Below are 7,824 nucleotides of genomic sequence, written 5' to 3' on the forward strand. Positions count from 1 at the left end.
ACGAGGTCCCTACGTGATGTTCTTCCTGAAGTCCCCCTTGGCTGACCCAGTCGCGTCCTCATCAAGGTCGCCGTGATTTCCCACCGAGACGCCGCGGTTTGTAAAGCAGCGCTTCGTGATCGAAACTTTTTCTATACTAATGCATATTTGCGAGAAGGAAGAGAGAAAGAGAGAGAGAGAGAGAGAGAGAGAGAAATAAGAAATTGTTTCGATATATTGTTCTTGTTAATTTATTGCACAAAAAACAGCAGTTTTATATTGGTTTGTAAAAGTAAGAATAATATTCTGATTTTTAATAAGTGTTATTTATTGTATTATATTATATTATATTGCATTACAAGTGCATTACATGACATTAAATTACATTACAATTGCATTACAACTGCATTACATTACATTACAATTGCATTACAACTGCATTACAATTGCATTACAACTGCATTACATTGCATTACATTACATTACAATTGCATTACAATTACATTATAATTGCATTACTTTATGTTACATTACAATTGCATTAAAATTTCATTACAACTGCATTACATTATGTTACATGACAGTTGCATTACAATTTCATTACAATTACATTACAACTGCATTACATTATGTTATATTACAGTTGCATTACAATTTCATTACAATTACATTACAACTGCATTACATTATGTTACATGACAGTTGCATTACAATTTCATTACAATTACATTACAACTGCATTACATTATGTTACATGACAGTTGCATTACATTTGCATTACAATTATATTACATTATAATTGCATTACATTACATTTGCAGTACAATTGCATTACAACTGCATTACAATTGCATTACATTTGCAGTACAATTGCATTACAACTGCATTACAATTGCATTACATTTGCAGTACAATTGCATTACATTACATTTGCAGTACAATTGCATTACATTACATTTGCAGTACAATTGCATTACATTACATTTGCAGTACAATTGCATTACAACTGCATTACAATTGCATTACATTTGCAGTACAATTGCATTACAACTGCATTACAATTGCATTACAATTTAATTACAATTGTATTACAACTGCATTACAATTGCATTACATTACATTACATTTGCAGTACAATTGCATTACAATTGCATTACAACTGCATTACAATTGCATTACATTACATTACATTTGCAGTACAATTGCATTACGATTGCATAACATTACAATTGCATTGCAATTGCATTACAATTACATTACATTACAATTGCTTTACAATTATATAACATTACATTACATTTGTATTACAATTGAATTACAATTGCATTACAATTATATTACATTACATTACATTTGTATTACAATTGAATTACAATTGCATTACAATTATATTACATTACATTATATTTACATTACAATTGCATTACAATTGTATTACAGTTGCATTACGATTGCATTACAATTATATTACATTACATTACATTTGTATTACAATTGCATTACAATTACATTACATTACATTACATTTTTATTACAATTGCATTACAATTACATTACATTACATTACATTACATTTTTATTACAACTGCATTACAATTGGATTACAATTACGTTACAATTACATTATATTATATTACATTACAAATACATTACATTATATTACATTAGAATTACATTACATTATATTACATTACAGTTACATTACATTATATTACATTAATATAACATTTGCCATGAACAACATATAAATTGAATAAATCATTATGATAATGCGGATCATGCGCGTGTCTTTATTTATCAGTTGTTTCCGAGCTGATCTTTCATAGAAACGATGCCAACGGCCACTTAAGTGCGATCACGCAGCAACTACTCTGCAGGAATACAATCGATTTCTTGCGTGACGACGACGGGACACGATAAACGAGACCGGTTACAAGCGAACCTGTTGGAATCGTTGCTCAATTGACGCGATTTTCTTATACGGCCCCGATCGCGTGGATCGGGACCGCACTATGCACTCTATGCACTTTTACCCGCTCGCCTTCACCGATCGACCTGCTATTTAGCTACTCGAATCTACATATAAACATATATTTATCTCGTCCTCATTTGTTCCATGTTTTTCTACTTCTCAGGGCTACTTGCTCGGTAAATGGTTCATATAAAATAATCAACCTGTGCCATCGCCATCACTTTATACCGGGCATAAACGTATCACGTGACAAGTTGAATCTATTTATGCGTTGCATTCGAGAAATTAAAATCCATTTCTTCGTCATTGTATTTTTTTTTAGACCATGCTACGTGCAACGTTCACTTCTCGTGATCTCACTTTTTAAGTTAGCTTAACCCTTTGCACTCTCGAATGGTGACTCTGAGGCACCACTAAAATTGTTACACCATGTGCCAAAATAATTTTTACATTATCAAAGCTTAGAATATAAAAGATTCTTAAAAGTCTAACTGTTGTATGAGTCACAAGAATCAATTTCATATGCATGAAATGAACTTTATTATATAAAATGGAAATACTATAAGTCAGAAAAGTTAATTTAGATTTGCAATTAAAATGGCTTCGAGTGCAAAGGGTTAATTTATCGTGCCATACAGTAATGTCTCCCTAACTGACGCTAAGATTGTCCACAAAAATGGACAATTTGGGAAGAGGAGAAACGAGTATTCGAGCCTTGTATTGGTACGATTATTTCCGCTCCCTAAATTGTCCATTTTTGTGGACAACCTGAGCGTCAGTAAGGGAGACATTACTGTATATTCCTCGGAGAACCGCGGCCGATATCGGAACCGAAACGAGCGATCGATCAGGGTTTTTGCTTGCGCATAATCGAACATTGGTTTCGCGATAACATTAACGATAACATTCGTTTCACTATTAGCATTGATATCGGGGATGGTCGCAACCGTGACAAGAAGAATTTGCATTTCATGCAAACAGATCGTTGAGATTGCGAGAAATTGTTTCGGTTTCGAATTCTTGGACCGCCCTTCGTTTCCCTTTTCCTCTCGGAGACGCTGCTTTCCTTCCATCCCGGTGATAATTATTTTCGAACGATCTCGGCGTGACGACGATCGATGATTTCTCTGGATTTTAGCGGGGATAGGTATAGGACACCACAAAGAAACCAGAAACTTTAAACTTTAAGTTGCATAGCAAATATGTAGAAGACAGACTCTTAAGAATAATAATAAACTGTAATAAACAGCTAATTTTAGCGATATTTCTAGCCAAAGTAATCAGAACGTTTACAAAAATTTGATCTACAATCGCAACCACATCTGTCAGAAAATCCATCCTACTAGTCTCAGTAACTGGTCCAAAATTTTTCTATCGATCTAGGTGGACCAGTTACGGAGACTAGTGGAATGGACTTTCAGGATTTTTGGGAACTGTCCCAAAAATCAATTCTACTAGTCTCCGTAACTGGTCCCCGTGGGTGAACCGCAAAATTTTGGACCAGTTCCTGAGACTAGTGGAATTCATTTTCCAGAGTTGTGGGATATGTCTGGAAATCCATCCTACTAGTATCAGTAACTGGTCCACTTAAAGCAACAGCAAAATTTTGGACCAGTTTCTGAGACTAGTAGAATTCATTTTCCGGATTTTTAGGATCTGTCCGGAAATCAATCCCACTAGTCTCCGTAACTGGTCCCTCTAGGTCTACAGCAGAATTTTGGACCAGTTACTGAGTCTAGTGGAATTCATTTTCCAGACTTTTGGGATACGTCTGGAAATCGACAGGAAAATCCCCTACTTTCGGATTGCGAGACATTCTTGGGACACCCTGTACTTCAACATCGTCGACTCAAATTTCATTGCAATAAGTTTTTCGTAGACGCTCGTTCTTTCTTTCTGCTCGACTCGTGCGGAACTTCTTACCCCGTCGTGGCGCAAGTTGTCAACGCTCTGGGGTCAGTTGTTACTAAAATATGAATGTTACTATAAATGTTTCTAACGTAGTATTTCATACTCTGACGAAATAAAACACAGTTTCATTCACACTTTCTCTGATTCGTTTTTCAAGGAACGTTAACGAAGATTGTTCTACCTTGACCCAAAGTGTTTTTCGATTGACCATGCTCCATCAAAGGCTCATTAGGTTCATTAGCTAACATCGATCTCGAAAATATTTCCAGCATCTTCGTTCCAGATGGATTTTCTTGCTCGGTTAAAAAGTGATACGGCCGCGCGGCGATTTCACGGGAAAACAATCCGAAGAAATTTACAGCGGCGCCGCCGCTGCCGAAAAGTTATTATAATAATCTCCGGCGCCTTTATCGGCTTAAGCGCAATGCCAAGCGCTCCCGTTGCGAAGCCGGGCAACAATCCCGGGTGTACGGGATCGTGCCAAGAGTCCCGGCGAGCAGTTAGGATTCGCGATATCCTCGCAAAAATGATCGCGGGGGCCTCGTTTATCGGCGCTTTTCGCGCCACTGCCAACTCCGCGATTCGAGAAATCGTAATATCCTGCCACGCGGCGGCCCTCTCAGGGCCGACTTCCTCTATTTGAAATCGGAAACCCCGCTGTTTCGCTCGGCGATTCGAGCCGCCGCGGCGACGCGACGCTGCGATATACAGGGTGTCCCAGAAATGTCTCGCAATCCGGAAATGGCGGGTTCCTCGGATCATTTGAAGCAGCTTCTTCCTTTACAAAAATGTTCTCCGAGGCACCGTTAACGAGTTATTAACGAAAAACAGTGACCAATAAGAATCGAGTACGGCTGACGCGAGGTGGCCCAGCCAATCAGCGCGCGAAGCCCAGTTCCGCTCATTGGCTCGGTCGCCTCGCGCCAGCCGAGCTCGCCTCTCATTGGTCACTGTTCTTCGTTAATAACTCGTTAACGGTGCCTCGGCGAACATTTTTGTAAAGGAAAAAGTTGCTTCAAACGACCTGAGGAACCCGCCACTTTCGGATTGCGAGACATTTTCGGGACACCCTGTATACTTGCCAAATAATCCACGATTACCGAAACGAACGCGCCGGAAAACGCGGACTAGGGTTACTCCCGGCTACAGTGGATGTTGCGAAACTTTTATGGACGATCGACCACCGAGGAATTCTCGGAGAGAGAATTTTCTGCGTGCCGATGGCTTTTTTGTGTTGCATGCAAATGTATTTGTTTATTTATTTATTTCGTTACTATTTATACTATTTATATTATTACTATTTTCGGAGAACAATGGATGAAAGCTTTTTGAGAATGATAAGTTAAAAATTGGGCTTATTGGGCTTTGTGTTAGAGAAATTCTTTGTAGAAATGATTGTTTATAGAGCTGAGTAAAAATTATTTAATTAATCTTTGTACACGGTCAAACAATATTTCATTGTGTAGTATGTAAATGTATTTGTTTAGCTGTTTTTATTTATTTATTTATTTCGTTGCTAAGTAAAGTTTTATTTATTTTTGTTGAATGATGGATGACAGCTTTTTGAGAATGATAAATCAAAAATTGAGCTTTTTGTTATCATGTTAGAGAAATTCTTCGTAGAAATGATAATCCACAGAGCTGACTAAAAATTATTTAATTAATCTTAACAGTGGAAAATATAATTATATTTATTCAACCTAGAAGGATTGACTTCTCTCATCAAATTTTACTACTGCGGAGTACTAAAATCACTGGACAGCTGATTTTATGAAATATGAGACAGATAGCAAGGTGCAATTTAAAACGTTACATTATTTTCAATATATTAACATTATTTGGAACTTTTATTTCGCAAAAATATCCGCGATCTAGTCATCATCGATTCGGAATACAGTAAATTCTCTACAATTGTCCCTCAGTTTGTACACGAAAATGGACAATTTGGGAAGAGGAGACGCGATTTCCGAGCCTCGCGGCTCGTTTCTATAGTTACCGATTATCAACGACTATAAAAACGAGCCGTAAGACTCGAATAATCGTATCTGCTCTTCCGAAAATGTCCATTTTCGTTTCCAAGCCGAGCGTCAATTAGGGAGAACTGAGGATATTTTTTTGCTACAAAGTCGAGGCATTAAGGAAGAAAGTTGACGCGAAAAATGGAGAAAAAAGTGCCGAGCACGGCGAAGGGAAATGGGAACGAAGCGTTGAACGTGGAAGCAGCTATCGAATTTACGAAGAAAATTTAACCCCGATGGATTAAACGCGGACAATACGACGACGGAACGGGTAAACTGTTGTCGCGCAAATTAGTTCCCCTTTCTGGCCGTGGCTCAGAGCGAAATAATTGCAAGAACCGGGCTCGAACGAACGAAAGGAGCCATTACCTTGACCACCTTTGTGAGCGTTATACGCTCGCAAAATATTATACGCCGATGGTAAATAGGGACTACTTTCGTTGAAATCAGTTCGAGAGCGTCGGTAAATTCCCGTGGAATGGCCATTAGGGACGAATCTCGAGAACGCAGGAAACGTTCGCGTAATTGCCCGGGAATTAATAAAGGCGAACTCCGGGCTGTTGCGTAACACGAGCCGGAGAAATGGTACCGTGAAAGAGAATTTTTATTGTTATGTTGCTCAGGGCACCGGGAAATTACAGTCTTCTGGCCTTAGAGGATCGCCGGAATTGAAGCGATCCGTATACTTTATCTGACAACGTGCTGGAACATGTATTTTTCAAGAATTGGGTTGGCAACTAAGTAATTGCCGATTTGTTCAATGAAATAAAAAATTACTTTTTACTTGGAATGAAGTTTAATCTGTAATGTATTTTCCATTTTGTTCGATGACCTTTCGCCATCTTTCTGACAACTTGAAAATTCCACGCTCGTAGAAAGTCTGATCCTTTTCGGCCAAAAACTAAGTTAAGCGAGATTTTACAGCGTCATCGTCATTAAAAGTTTTACCACGAAGGGAGTTGTCCAGGGATCGAAATAAGTGGTAATCCGATGGCGCGAGATCAGGGCTATGTAGTGGGTGTAACATCAATTCCCAACCAATATCCATCAAGTTTTGCAGAGTGGACAAAGACGTGTGCGGCCTAGCATTATCCTGCTGGAAAATGACACCTTTACGATTGACCAATTCTGCTCGCTTTTCCTTGACCGCCGCATTCAATTTGTCCAGTTGCTAACATTCACGGATAATAAGAAATAACATAATAATAATAATAATAATAATAATTTTGTAATGTAACATTTACGGATATCGTAAAAATGGTGTGTGATATCGTAAAAAAAGTGAGAGACATCTATAACTGAAATCGGCAATTACTTAGTTGCCAACCCAATAGATTTGAATTACTCGAATTATAAACATTATGTGCGAGTACTCGAGAATGTTTAAAGCAGTCGAGAATGTTTAAAGTATTCTTTTGTTCGAAAATTACTTCCCACGTCGGTGACACATTATTACTGATCACGTTAATCCACGCATCGTTGATTACTTCCAAATGAATGATTTTGTAGATCATATTCACCCTTTTGTTGATATCTAAATTAACACTTTTGCATTATCTATAAATTAACCTTTTCGCAAATCATATTTATCCTTTTGCAAATAAAATTCACTTGTTTGCGATAGAGTTCATATTAAAACAATTAAATGAAACTGTACAAATCAGTATCGCAGATTAATTGTTCGTAATGTAATAATAATAAAAGTACAGGAGGTGAAAAAAGCATTCTGAAATCCTTTAAAACAGAATTGTAACTTTTTGGTAGCTGGGTCAAGCAATCTAAACTTTTCTGGGACGTTTGAGGAATTAGTTTACTAGATAACAGTTAAAAAGTTGTTTTCAAAAATTGCATTTTGTTGGCACGATAAAGGGATTAAGAAATGATATCTTTGCATGTGGATTAAATTTCAGAAATAACTGTGCGAAGGAATTTGACTTAAAAAGA

The sequence above is a fragment of the Megalopta genalis genome, unplaced genomic scaffold (assembly GCF_051020955.1).
Source record: "Megalopta genalis isolate 19385.01 unplaced genomic scaffold, iyMegGena1_principal scaffold0023, whole genome shotgun sequence".
Classification (NCBI taxonomy): Eukaryota; Metazoa; Arthropoda; class Insecta; order Hymenoptera; family Halictidae; genus Megalopta; species Megalopta genalis.